The sequence below is a fragment of the Stenella coeruleoalba genome (assembly GCF_951394435.1).
Source record: "Stenella coeruleoalba genome assembly, contig: scaffold_242, whole genome shotgun sequence".
Classification (NCBI taxonomy): domain Eukaryota; kingdom Metazoa; phylum Chordata; class Mammalia; order Artiodactyla; family Delphinidae; genus Stenella; species Stenella coeruleoalba.
Genome location: NW_027646270.1, coordinates 188579 through 201586, shown reverse-complemented (window position 1 = coordinate 201586; position 13008 = coordinate 188579). Strand labels below are relative to the sequence as shown.

Here is a 13008-nt window from a genome sequence, read left to right as displayed (position 1 = left end):
CCTGGACCCTAAACCGTCCCCGTCCCCTAACCCTAACCCTAGCCCGAACCCTAACACTAAAACTTCCCCGAAGCCTGACCCTCACCCGTCCCCTAATCCTAACCCGTACGCTAACGCTAACCCGCGCCCTCACACGCACGCTCCCCCTAAAGCGTTGCCGTACACTCACCTGGACCCTAAACCGTCCCAGTCCCCTAACCCTAACCCTAGCCCGAACCCTAACCCTAACCGTTCCCCGAAGCCTGACCCTCACCCGTCCCCAAATCCTAAGCCGTACGCTAACACTAACCCGCGCCCTCACACGCACGCTCCCCCTAAAGCGTTGCCGTAACCTCACCTGGACCCTAAATCGTCCCCGTCCCCTAACCCTAACCCTAGCCCGAACCCTAACCCTAACCCTTCCCCGAAGCCTGACCCTCACCCGTCCCCTAATCCTAACCCGTACGCTAACACTAACCCGCGCCCTCACACGCACGCTCCCCCTAAAGCGTTGCCGTACCCTCACCTGGACCCTAAACCGTCCCCGTCCCCTAACCCTAACCCTAGCCCGAACCCTAACCCTAACCCTTCCCCGAAGCCTGACCCTCACCCGTCCCCTAATCCTAACCCGTACGCTAACACTAACCCGCGCCCTCACACGCACGCTCCCCCTAAAGCGTTGCCGTACCCTCACCTGGACCCTAAACCGTCCCCGTCCCCTAACCCTAACCCTAGCCCGAACCCTAACCCTAACCCTTCCCCGAAGCCTGACCCTCACCCGTCCCCTAATCCTTACCCGTACGCTAACACTAAATCTTACCCTACATGTACGCTATCCCTAAACTGTTGTCGTACCCTAACCTGTACCCTAAACCGTCCCCGTTCCCTAACTGTAACCCTAACCCGAAGCATTACCCTAACACTTACCCTAATCCTAAACGGTACACTAACACTGACCTGTACCCTAACACTTTCGCTCACCCTAAACCATTGTCGCATCCTAAACCATACCCGTTCCCTAATGCTAACCTTAACCCTACCCTAAACCCACTTATTGCACTATAGTTCAGGAAAATTAAAATAACAAGAAACAACCACCGCAAAGTTTAGGGCTGCTCTGTTTACAAGAGCCTCGACTACGGTACAAATTAAATATCCTTGACAGAGAGAAATGGATAAAGAAGTTTTCGTACTTACGTACAATGGAATATCACTCAATAATGAAATCAATGTCGTCAGGCCCGTACAAGCATAATGAATGGATTTAGGTACGATGATTCAAAGGAAATAAGTCACACAGAAAAAGAAACTTATCATAAGATAACACTTATAGAGGGAATGTAAACTTGGCTACACATGAACTGAATTACAAAACAGAACAGAGTCTCACATTTAGAAAACAAACTTATGCTTTCTTAAGGGGAATGGTGAGTTGGGGTGCTGCGTAAAACCAGAGATTGAAATGAGCACAGATACTATTCCATAAGCCAAATATATAATAGACAAGATATACTCCTTGCTCAACGAATTAGACTCAACACCACCTATTCACCGCAGAGGAATATATCTGACAATAAGAATATTAAAACATATGTATCTATATGTCTCTGTAAGAGAATCAAGTGTGTGTAGAGCAGTATACACAGCCGTGAAAAATCAACTAAACCCCATTATTAAAATAAATTTCAAAAACAAAGACAGTGAAGGAGAGAAAGTTCTTAAATAATTCGTTCAGGGCTTGTGATGAAACTTGGATTTACCACATCTACACCCACAGCTGGGTGAGACATAAGGCAGGACATTTGGGGCTGAGAGGATTGGTGAGGTTCGGTGAGCAAATGCAGACCCTTTGAAGTAATACTGTATGCTACCCATTCCCTGGGTCCCAACTCTCCTGGTTTAAGGGATTCTTCCTACAGCTAAAACATGTATGGGAAACCCAGAGGATTGTACACCATGTGATCGGGCAACGTTTCTAAAACCCATCTCATTTTTTGTCCCCTGGTACACGGGTTCGCCATTCCAGACGCTTTACTAAACATCTCCCCACGTGGAGAGTCAGTGCCTTAAAACTCCTGTTTGGCACAGTTAGCAATTTCTGCGGAGGTTGAACGGGAATCGGGAGAACCAATGAGAGACTAGCTGTAGGTGTTTGGACGGTCACATTTCACTCTAATTTCCCACCAGGAAGAGGAATTAACAAAAGGCTCAGCGTGCCGTGATGAAACAAGATTAGGGCCTGAAGCAATCCTGCAGTTCTGCGGCCAGCGCACAAGAAAGCGAGTTGAAGAAAGGACCTCAGGGGCACTGTAATTCATAAACCTGCAGAGTTATAAATGACAGCTATCGTCCAAAAATATATTGAGGTAAGGCTGCGAAGAGGACTTGAAAGCATGGCACAATTGCAGGAAATATATTTCAGGAGGTAGATGGAAACTGCATTTAAAGCATATGAAAAGCGGCAGAACTTTGACAATGATGCACTTGGCCAAAAAGGGCGTATGCGTTTTTTTCCTGAATACATGCAGGAAAAAACGCATATGCTCTTTTTGTCCAAATAAGCAAGCCTGCAACGGAGATCTGCACTACAATGAAGTCTCACTTCCCACCGGTCAAAAGGGCCATCTGAAAAAAGTGTAAAAACCAGAAAGGCAGGACAGGCCATGGAGAACTGGGAGCCTTGTTATGCTGATGGGCGGGATGTAAATTGCCAACAGCCACTCTGGAGAAGTGTATGGTGTTTCCTGAAACCTCTAAAAAACAAAGCTACAGAGCCTAGGTTGCTTCCACTTATGGTCCTATAGCTTAGGAAAATTAAAATCAACAAGACACAGCCACCCCAAAGTTTAGGGCTGCTGTGTTTACAAGAACCTCAACTATGGTAGAATTTAAATATCCCAGAAAGAGGAAAAGGGATAAAGAAGTTGTGGTACTTATGTACAATGAAATATCACTCAGCAATGAAATCAATATCATCAGGCCCGTAGGAGCATAATGAGTGAATTTAGGTACGATGATTCTAAGGAAATAAGTCACACAGATAAAGAAACTTATCATAAGATATCACTTATAGAGGGAATGTAAACTTGGCTACACATGAACTGAATTACAAAACAGAACAGAGTCTCACATTTAGAAAACAAACATGTTTGCTTAAGGGGAAAGGTGAGTTGGGGTGCTGCATAAATCCAGAGATTGAAATGAGCACAGATACCGTTCCATAAGCCAAATATGTAATAGACAAGACCTACTCCTTGCTCAGCGAAGTGGACTCAACACCCCCTATTCACCGCAGAGGAATATATCTGACTAGTAAGAATCTTAAAATCTATGTATTTATATGTCTCCGTAAGAGAATCAAGTGTGTGTACAGACGCATAAACACAGCAGTGAAAATTAGCTCAACCCCATTATAAAAATAAACTTCAAAAACAAAACAGAAAGACAGTGAAAGAGAGAGAAATTCTTAAATAATTCGTTCAGGCTTGTGATGAAACCTGGATTTACCACATCTACACCCACAGCTGGGTGAGACATAAGGCTGGACACTTGGGGCTGAGAGAATTGGTGAGATTCGGTGAGCAAATGCAGGCTCTTTGAAGTAGTACTGCGTGCTACCCATTCCATGGGTCCCAACTCTCCAGGTTTAAGGGATTCTTCCTACACCTAAAACATGCGTGGGAAACCCAGAGGATGGTCCACAGTGTGATCGGGCAAGGTTTCTAAAACGCATCTCATTATTCGTCCTCTGGTACTCGGGTTCGCCATTCCAGACGCTTTAGTAACAATCTCCCCACTTGGAGAGTCAGTGCTTGTAACCTCCTGTTTGGCACACTCTGCAATTTCTGCGGAGGATGAACGGGAATAGGGAGAACCAATGAGAGACTAGCTGTAGTTGTTTGGACGGGCACATTTCACTCTAATTTCCCACCAAGAAGAAGAATTAACCAAAGGCTCAGCGTGCCATGCTGGAACCAGATTAGGGCCTGAAGCAATCCTGCCGTTTTGCGTCCAGCTCACAAAAAAGCGAGTTGGAAAAAGGAGCTCAGGGTCACTGCAATTCACAAACTTGCAGAGTTATAAAGGACAACTATCGTCCAAAAATATATTGAGGTAAGGCTGTGAAGAGGACTTGAAAGCAAGGCACAATTGCAGGAAACAGATTTCAGGAGGTAGATTGGAATTGCATTTAAAGCACATGAAAAGCGGCAGAACTTCGACAATGATGCACTTGGCCAAAAAATGCATATGCGTTTTTTCCTGAATATATCCAGGAAAAAACGCATACAGCCATTTTTGCCAACCAAGGAAGCGTGCAATGGAAATCCGCACTACAATGAAGTCTCACTTCCCACCGGTTAAATGGGCCATCTGAAAAAAGTGTAAAATCCAGAAAGGCAGGACAGGCCATGGAGAACTGGGAGCCTTGTTATGCTGATGGGCGGGATGTAAATGGCCAACAGCCACTCTGGAGAAGTGTATGGTGTTTCCTGAAACATCTAAAAAACAAAGCTACAGAGACTCGGGCACTTCCACTTATGGTCCTATAGCTTAGGGAAATTAAAATAAAAAAGACACAGCCACCCCAAAGTTTAGGGCTGCTGTGTTTACAAGAACCTCGACAACGGAACAACTTAAATATCCCAGAAAGAGAAAAATGGATAAAGAAGTTGTGGTACTTACATACAATGGAATATCACTCCGCAATGAAATCAATGTCATCAGGCCCGTAGCAGCATAATGAGTGGATTTAGGTTCGATGATTCTGAGTGAAATAAGTCACACAGAAAAAGAAACTAGTCATAAGATAACACTTATAGAGGGAATGTAAACTTGGCTACACATGAACTGAATTACAAAACAGAACAGAGTCTCACATTTAGAAAACCAACTTATGCTTGCCTAAGGGGAAAGGTGAGTTGGGGTGCTGCATAAATCCAGAGATTGAAATGAGCACAGATACCGTTCCATAAGCCAGTAATAGACAAGATATACTCCTTGTTCAACGAAGTGGACTCAACACCCCCTATTCACCGCAGAGGAATATATCTGAGTAGTAAGAATCTTAAAACCTATGTATTTATATGTCTCCGTAAGAGAATCAAGTGTGCATCGAGCGGCATAAACACAGCAGTGCAAATCAGCTAAACCCCATTATAAAAATAAATTTCAAAATCAAAACACAAAGACAGTGAAAGAGAGAGAAATTCTTAAATAACTCGTTCAGGCTTGTGATGAAACCTGGATTTACCACATCTACACCCACAGCTGAGTGAGGCATAAGGCTGGACACTTGGGGCTGTGAGGATTGGTGAGGTTCGGTGAGCAAATGCAGACCCTTTGAAGTAGTACTGCGTGCTACCCATTCCATGGGTCCCAACCCTCCAGGTTTAAGGGATTCTTCCTACAGCTAAAACATGCGTGGGAAACCCAGAGGATGGTCCACAGTGTGATCGGGCAAGGTTTCTAAAACGCATCTCATTATTCGTCCTCTGGTACTCGGGTTCGCCATTCCAGACGCTTTACTAACAATCTCCCCACTTGGAGAGTCAGTGCTTGTAACCTCCTGTTTGGCACATCGTTTGGCAGCGATGCACTTGGCCAAAAAGGGCGTATACGTTTTTTCCTGAGTATATTCAGGATAAAATGCATACACACTTTTTGGCCCACCAAGCAAGCGGGAAATTCAAATCTGCACTACAAAGAAGTCTCATCCTAACACGTACACTATCCTTATCCCGCTACCATACCCTAACCTGTACCTGAGACCATACCCGTTCCCTAACCCTAACCCTTACCCTAAGCTGTACACGAACACTAACCCGTACGCTAACATGTACCCTAACAGTAACACATAGCCATACACTAAACTTTATCCTAACCCTACCCCGTATCCTAACCCTTTCCCTAAACCGTACCATAACCCGTATCCTAATCCTAACCCATCCCCTAACACTAACCCATAACCTAACCCGTACCCTAATCCTAACCCATACACTAACACGTACCCTAACCTTAACCCGTTGTCATCCCCTAACCTGCAACCTAATCTGTACCCATTCCCTAACCCTAACCCTTACACTATCCCGTACCATAATCCTAACCTGTACACTAACACTAAACCGTACCCTAACACTTACCCTACTCCTAACCCGTGGTCATACCCTAAACTGTACCCCAAACCATACCCGTCCCCTAACCCTAACTCTAAACCTTACCCTAAACCGTACCCTAATCCTAACCCGTACACTAACACTAAACTGTACCCTAACACGTACCCTAACCCTAACCCTTTGTTGTTCCCTATCCTGTACCCTAAACTCTACCCCTTCCTTAACACTAAACCTAACCCTAACCCGTACCTAACACTAACCCATACACTAAACCTAACCATAACCCTGAACATAAACCGTACCTGAATCCTAACCCATACCCTAACACTAACCCATACCTTAACCCGTACCCTAACACTAAACCATAGCCATACCCTAAACTGTACCCTAACACTAACCCGTACCATAACCATAACCCTAAACCATACTCTAAGCCATACAATAATCCTAACCCGTACCCTAACCCTAAATCTTACCCTAAACCCTAATCCTTACCCTTAGCTTAATTTTGTTTTTTTGTATTTAAAAAAATATTTTCTTGGGTTAAAACAAACTAGCAGAACAACAAAATAGAGGGCTTTGCTGGTGGTGCGGTGGTTAGAATCTGCCTGCTAATGCAGGGGACACAGGTTCGAGCCCTGGTCTGGGAGGATCCCACATGCCATGGAGCAACTAGGCCCATAAGCCACAACCAGTGAGCCCTCGCATCTGGAGCCTGTGCTCTGCAACAAGAGAGGCCGCAATAGTGAGAGGCCTGCGCACCGAGATCAAGAGTGGCCCCCCACTTGCCACAACTAGAGAAAGCCCTCACACGGAAACTCAGACCCAACACAACAAAAATAAATAAATAAATAATAAACTCCTACCCCCCCCCAAAAAAAGAACAACAAAATAAAACAGAAAGTAACCTGAGTGTCCCTCAAAAAGCTAAGTCTGAAATAGTTGGTACTTCTGTTCTATGGAATGTTATGTAGCCTATAAAAAGTGTGAGAGCTAAATCTGTTTTTCTACAGTGAGAAGCATGATATTCCAGATGTATAGAACACCTGGATAAAATGAGAAATCTACACATTATGCTGGTCGTTTCAGTAAATGGGAAAGGATGGCAAGTGGTAAAATATTATCTTTTCCTTTAATTTTTTAAATTTCACTTGTTACAAAGAACTTCAATTATAATTGTACTTTAAAAAAGTAACAATGGAAATTTAAAAGAAAAAATATATATTGTGTGTTCAGTTACGTTTCATAGAATTATGAAATGCTCCACCCTCTGGCCATTACCTGAAAAAACAGCTTTAAAACCTATGCTAATTGTCACTTCATATGAACAAGTCCTGCAGGGCTGTAAAGGAAACCTGCCTTCATCATGTCTTGCGGGAGGTAAAGGCCAAAGTATTTCAAAATGTGGCACATATTTCAAGAAAACCATTTGAAGAACTAAGCTGTAATAACCGTTTGAAAAATAAAAGGACATGCCTGAAAGCTCAGTTTCAAAGGATTATGAGACACATGCAAATCCAACCACACAGAGGTATCAGCTCACACCATTCAGAATAACCATCAGGAAAGAAACTACAAACGATCAATGCTGAAGAGGTTGTGGAGAAATGCATACCCTTAATTTGAAGTGGGACGTAACCTGGTAAGAGTCACTAATGGGAACAGGGTGGAGGTGCCTTTAAAAGGTAAATATTGAGCTATTATATGATCCAGCAGGCCCACTCCTGGGCCTATAACATAAGAAGACAGAATTGGAAAGACACAGGCAGGCAAATCTGCACTGCAGCAGTATTACAATAGCCAAGACATGGAAGCAACCAAAAGTCCATCAACAGATGAGTGGACAAAGAGGAACTGTTACATGTAGAGATGGAATATTAGCTCGGGAAAAAAGTGAAACAATGCCATTTGCAGCACCATAGATGAGTCTAGAGGTAACCATGCAACTTGTAGTAAGTGAGAAAGCGAAAGACACCTAACGTATATCACTTATAGGTGTTACCTGAAAATTGATAACAATGAAGATATTTCCACAGAGAAAGGCAATCACAGATTCATTGAACAAACTTATGGTTCCCCAAATCGAAAGGTGTGAGGATTGGATACATTACGATATTGGGGTTAACATAGATATAGAAACACATGTGAAATATATAATCACCAAAGACCTACGGAATACCAAGACAAGACTACTCAACATTGTGTCATAACCTACCTGGGAAAAGGTTCTGAAGAAGAATAGATATATGTATGTGTGTGAAAGAACCACATCTTGCACACCTAGAACAAAAAAAAAAAAACATTGTAATCAAATTTGCTGCGATAAAAAATAAAAATTAAATTAAAAATATGAACAAGAAATAATGAGACATAAACTGAAAGGAATTTTTCCTGGCACATCCCATTCTAATTTTCAACCTAGAACAGGACTTCCATTAAGGCTCTGTTGCCCTGGTAACCAGATTTGGTAAAGGAGAAATGCTGCCGCCTTGTGACTGTTTCACACAACAGCAGCTTTAAACCAAGAGGTAATGGTCACTTAATATTCAAAATATGTGCAGCACTGTAAAGGACACCGGGCCTCAAAAATGTCCTGGGGTCGTAATCGACCAGAAAATTCAAAAGACGTCAACATTTCAAGAAGACAATGTCAAGAGGCATATTTTACGCACATTTTGTCTTTTCTTTTTTTTCTCTTTAAAATAAAAGGGAATTGAAAAATGCGCAACATCAGCAATGAATAAAGCCATGCAAATCCAATTACAGAAATGTTCACCTCACAGCCGTCAGAATGTTCTTCAGCAAAAAGTCTACAAAGAATAAATGCTGAAGGGGTTTCAGAGAACTGTGTACCCTCCAGCTGCTGGGGGGGATGTAAACTGGTAACAGCCAGTAGTGAGAACATAATGGAGGTGCGTTTAAGGGTAAAAATTGAGCTACCATGTGATCTGGTAGGTCCTTTGATGTGCCTATCACCTGAGCAGAGCAGAATGGAAAAGACACAGACTGGCAATCCTGCACTGCAGGAATATTTAACATAGCCAAGACTTGGAAGAAACCAAAATGTCCATCAACAGAAAAATGCACAAAGAGGAAGTGGTCCATGTAAACAATGGAATATAAGCCATGGAAAACAATGAAACAGTGCCGTTTGCACCACCATATAAGGACCTAGAGATAATCACTCAAATTAAAGAAAGAAAGTGAAAGACAGATATCCTATGACATCACTTCTAGGTGTTACCTAAAAGTTGATACTCATGAACTTATTTCCAAGAGAAGGAAAAGCATGGATTAAGAAAAAAAAATTATGTTTAACCAATGGAAAAGTGTAAGGAATGTGTGAATTAGGATATGAGGGTTAACAGACATGTACTAATACATATGAAATATATAATCACAAAATACCTATGGAATACCAAGAGAGGTCTAGGCAACACTCTGTAATAACCTACATGGTAAAGAATGCAAAGATAAATGACAGATACATTGATATAATGAACGAGATTCTGTACACCTAGGAGAAACAAAATATTTTTATCAAGTTTGCTCTGATAATTAATAAAAATTAAATTTATAAAACAAACAAGAAGTAAGGAGATATAAGCTCTTGGGGATGTGCTCTGGCACATTCCACTCTAATTTGCAGCCTACTAACACGATTTCCAGGAAGGCTCTGCTGCCCAAAAACCCAGAGTTGGAAATGTAGAAATTCTGCTGCCTTGTGGCCGTTTTCCGCAAGAGCGGCGTTAAGCCCACAGCTAATGTTCTCTTAACATTCACAAGGACTCAGGGCTGCAAAGGACACCTGCCCTAAACAACTGTGCTGAGGTAGGGAATGGACAATAAAATTCAAAACTGGCAAATTTTTCAAGACGATAGTATGAAGAGGTAAGTTTGACTCACTCTCTTGTTTAAAAAAAGGAAAATGGGTGAAAGCTCAACCTCAGGAATTATTAGACTCATGCAAATCTAATGTACAAAAAGGTTTCAACTCACACCAGTCGACTGACCATCAGCAAAAGGTCTACAAACAATAAATTCTGAAGGGGTTTTAGAGAACTGTGTACCCTCTAGCTGCTGGTGAGATGTAACGTGGTAAGAGCCAATAATGAGAACAGAAAGGAGCTACGATTAAAAGTAAAAGTTGAGGTACCATTCGATGCAGCAGTCACACCACTGGGCCTCTCACCTGAGAAGACCAGAATCGAGAAGACGCGGGCTGCAAAAGCTGCACTGCAGCCTTATTCACAATAGCCAAGACAGTGAAGCCACCAAAATGTCCATCAACAGATGTATGGATGAAGAAGAAGTGGTCCACGTTCACAATAGAATATTAGCCATGGAAAACAATGAAACACTGCTATTTGAGGTGCCATAGATGAGCTTGGAGATAATCACAGAATATGAGGTAAGTCAGAAAGCAAAAGACCTATATCCTATGATATCACTTATAGGCGTTATCTAATAACTAACACAAATGAACATATTTCCACAGAGAAAGACACTCACAGACTTAGAAATTAAGTATGCTTATCTAAAAGGAAAGGTGGGCAGAATGGATAAATTAAGATTAACGTTACCATACGTATACAAATACATATAATAAACATATATCAAAAAGACGGACCATATAGCAAGGGAGGTCTATGGAACACTGTAATATTTTACATGGGAAGAGGATCTGAACATGAATAGACATATATATTGTACAAATGAACCAGATTGTGTACATCTGGACAAACAATATCTAATCATTACCCCGATTAAATAAATTTTAAAAACCAAGATGTAATGAGACATAAACTTATGGGCGTTCCTCCTGGCACATTCCATTCTAACTTAAAAGCTAGGACCACGACTTCCAGAAAGGCTCTGCTGCCCTAGTACCCAGATTTGGGAAAGGACAAATGCTGCCTCCTTGTGGCCGTTTCCCACAACAGCAGCTTTAAACCCAGTGCTAATGGTCACTAAATATTCACCAAACTTGCAGTTCTGTAATGACATCTGCCCTCCAAAAAAATCCTGGGGTCGAATATCCACCAAAAATTCAAAAGAGGGCAACCTTCCAAGAAGACAGCTTCAAGAGATAGATTGTACTCACACTTGATTTTTAACAGAAAGGAAAAAGGCGTGGAAAATGATGAATTTTAGGAATTTTTAAAGTCATGCAAACCCAAATTACAAAAACCTATCAGGTCACAACAGTCAGATTGGCCATTAGCAAAAATGCTGCAAACTATAAATGCTGAAGGGATTGTGGAGAAGTTCGTACCCTCGGCTCTAAGGGAGACATGGTAAGAGCCACTAATGAAAACACAATGGAGGTGCTTTGAAAAGGTAAACATTGAGCTACTAGTCAATCAGTCATACCCACTGCTGGGACTATCACCTGAGAAAATGAGAATCAAAAAGTCACAAGCTGGCAATCTTGCACTCCAGCAATATTTAATATAGCCAACACTTGGAAGCAACGAAAATGTCCCTCAACAGAGCAATGCACCAAGAAGTGGTCCATATACAAAATGGAATATTATTCCGATAAAAATATAAATTAAATTAAAAAAACAAACAAAAGTAAGGAGACATCAGCCTTTGGGGGTTTATCCGGGCACATTCCACTCTAATTTATAACCGAGGAAGACCACCGGCCGGAAGCTCTGTTTCCCTAGTACCAGCATGGGGAACAAAGAAAGGCTGCCGCAATCTGGCCGTTACCTGCAAAAGCAGCTTTAAAGCCTGTGCTAATGGTCACTTCATGTGAACAAGTACTGCAGGGCTGTAAATGAAACCTGCCCTCAAAATGTTTTGAGGGAGGTAATGGCCAATAAATTTCAAAATGTAACACATACTTTAGAAAACACTTTGAAGAGCTAAGCTGTAATCACAGTTTGAAAAATAAAAAGGACATGACTTAAAGCTCAATTTCAAAGGATTATGAGTCATATGCAAATTCAACCACAAAGAGGTATCAGCTCACACCAGTCAGAATATCCATCAGCAAGAAAACTACAAACAATAAATGCTGAAGCCATAAAAAGAAACGAAATTGAGCTATTTGTAATGAGGTGGATAGACCTAGAGTCTGTCATACACAGTGAAGTAAGTCAGAAAGAGAGAGACAAATACCGTATGCTAACACATATACCTGGAATTTAAGGGAAAAAAATGTCATGAAGAACCTAGGGGTAAAACAGGAATAAAGACAGAGATCTACTAGAGAATGGACTTGAGGATATGGGGAGGGGGAAGGGTAAGCTGTGACAAAGGGAGAGAGAGGCATGGACATATATACACTACCAAACGTAAGGTAGATAGCTAGTGGGAAGCAGCAGCATGGCACAGGGAGATCAGCTCCGTGCTTTGTGACCGCCTGGAGGGGAGGGAGGGTGGGAGGGAGGGAGACGCAAGAGGGAAGTGATATGGGAACATATGTATATGTATAACTGATTCATTTTGTTGTAAAGCACAAGCTAGCACACCATTGTAAAGCAATTATACTTCAATAAAGATATTAAAAATAAATAAATAAATAAATGCTGAAGGTGTTGTGGAGAAATGCATACCCTCAACTTTAAGTGGGATGTAACCTGGAAAGAGCCAATAATGAGCACAGAATCGTGGTGCATTTAAACGGTAAACCCCGAGATACCATATGATACAGGATGCCCACTCCTGGGCCTATAACATAAGAAGACAGAATTGTAAAGACACAGGCAGGCAAATGTGCAGTGCAGCAGTATTACAATAGCCAAGACATGGAGGCAACCAAAAAGTCCATCAACAGGTGAGTGGACAAAGAAGAACTGGTACATGTACAGATGGAATATTATCTAGGGAAAAAAATGAAACAATGCCATTTGCAGCACCGTAGATGATTCTAGAGGTAATCAGGCAAATTGTACTAAGTCAGACA

The 13008-nt window shown here is 42.0% G+C and overlaps 1 long non-coding RNA gene across 1 annotated transcript in view; it reads right to left on the bottom strand.

Annotated features, from left to right (window-relative positions):
- Positions 1–1358: 1358 nt before the first annotated feature.
- Positions 1359–13008, bottom strand: part of LOC307181219 — a 30376-nt gene continuing 18726 nt past the window's right edge. Inside the window, exons 3-4 of the long non-coding RNA XR_013826122.1 lie at positions 8308–8372; positions 1359–4744 (exon numbers count right to left, since the gene is read on the bottom strand). This is a non-coding gene — a long non-coding RNA (uncharacterized lncRNA). The remainder of the gene's footprint in view (positions 4745–8307; positions 8373–13008) is intronic.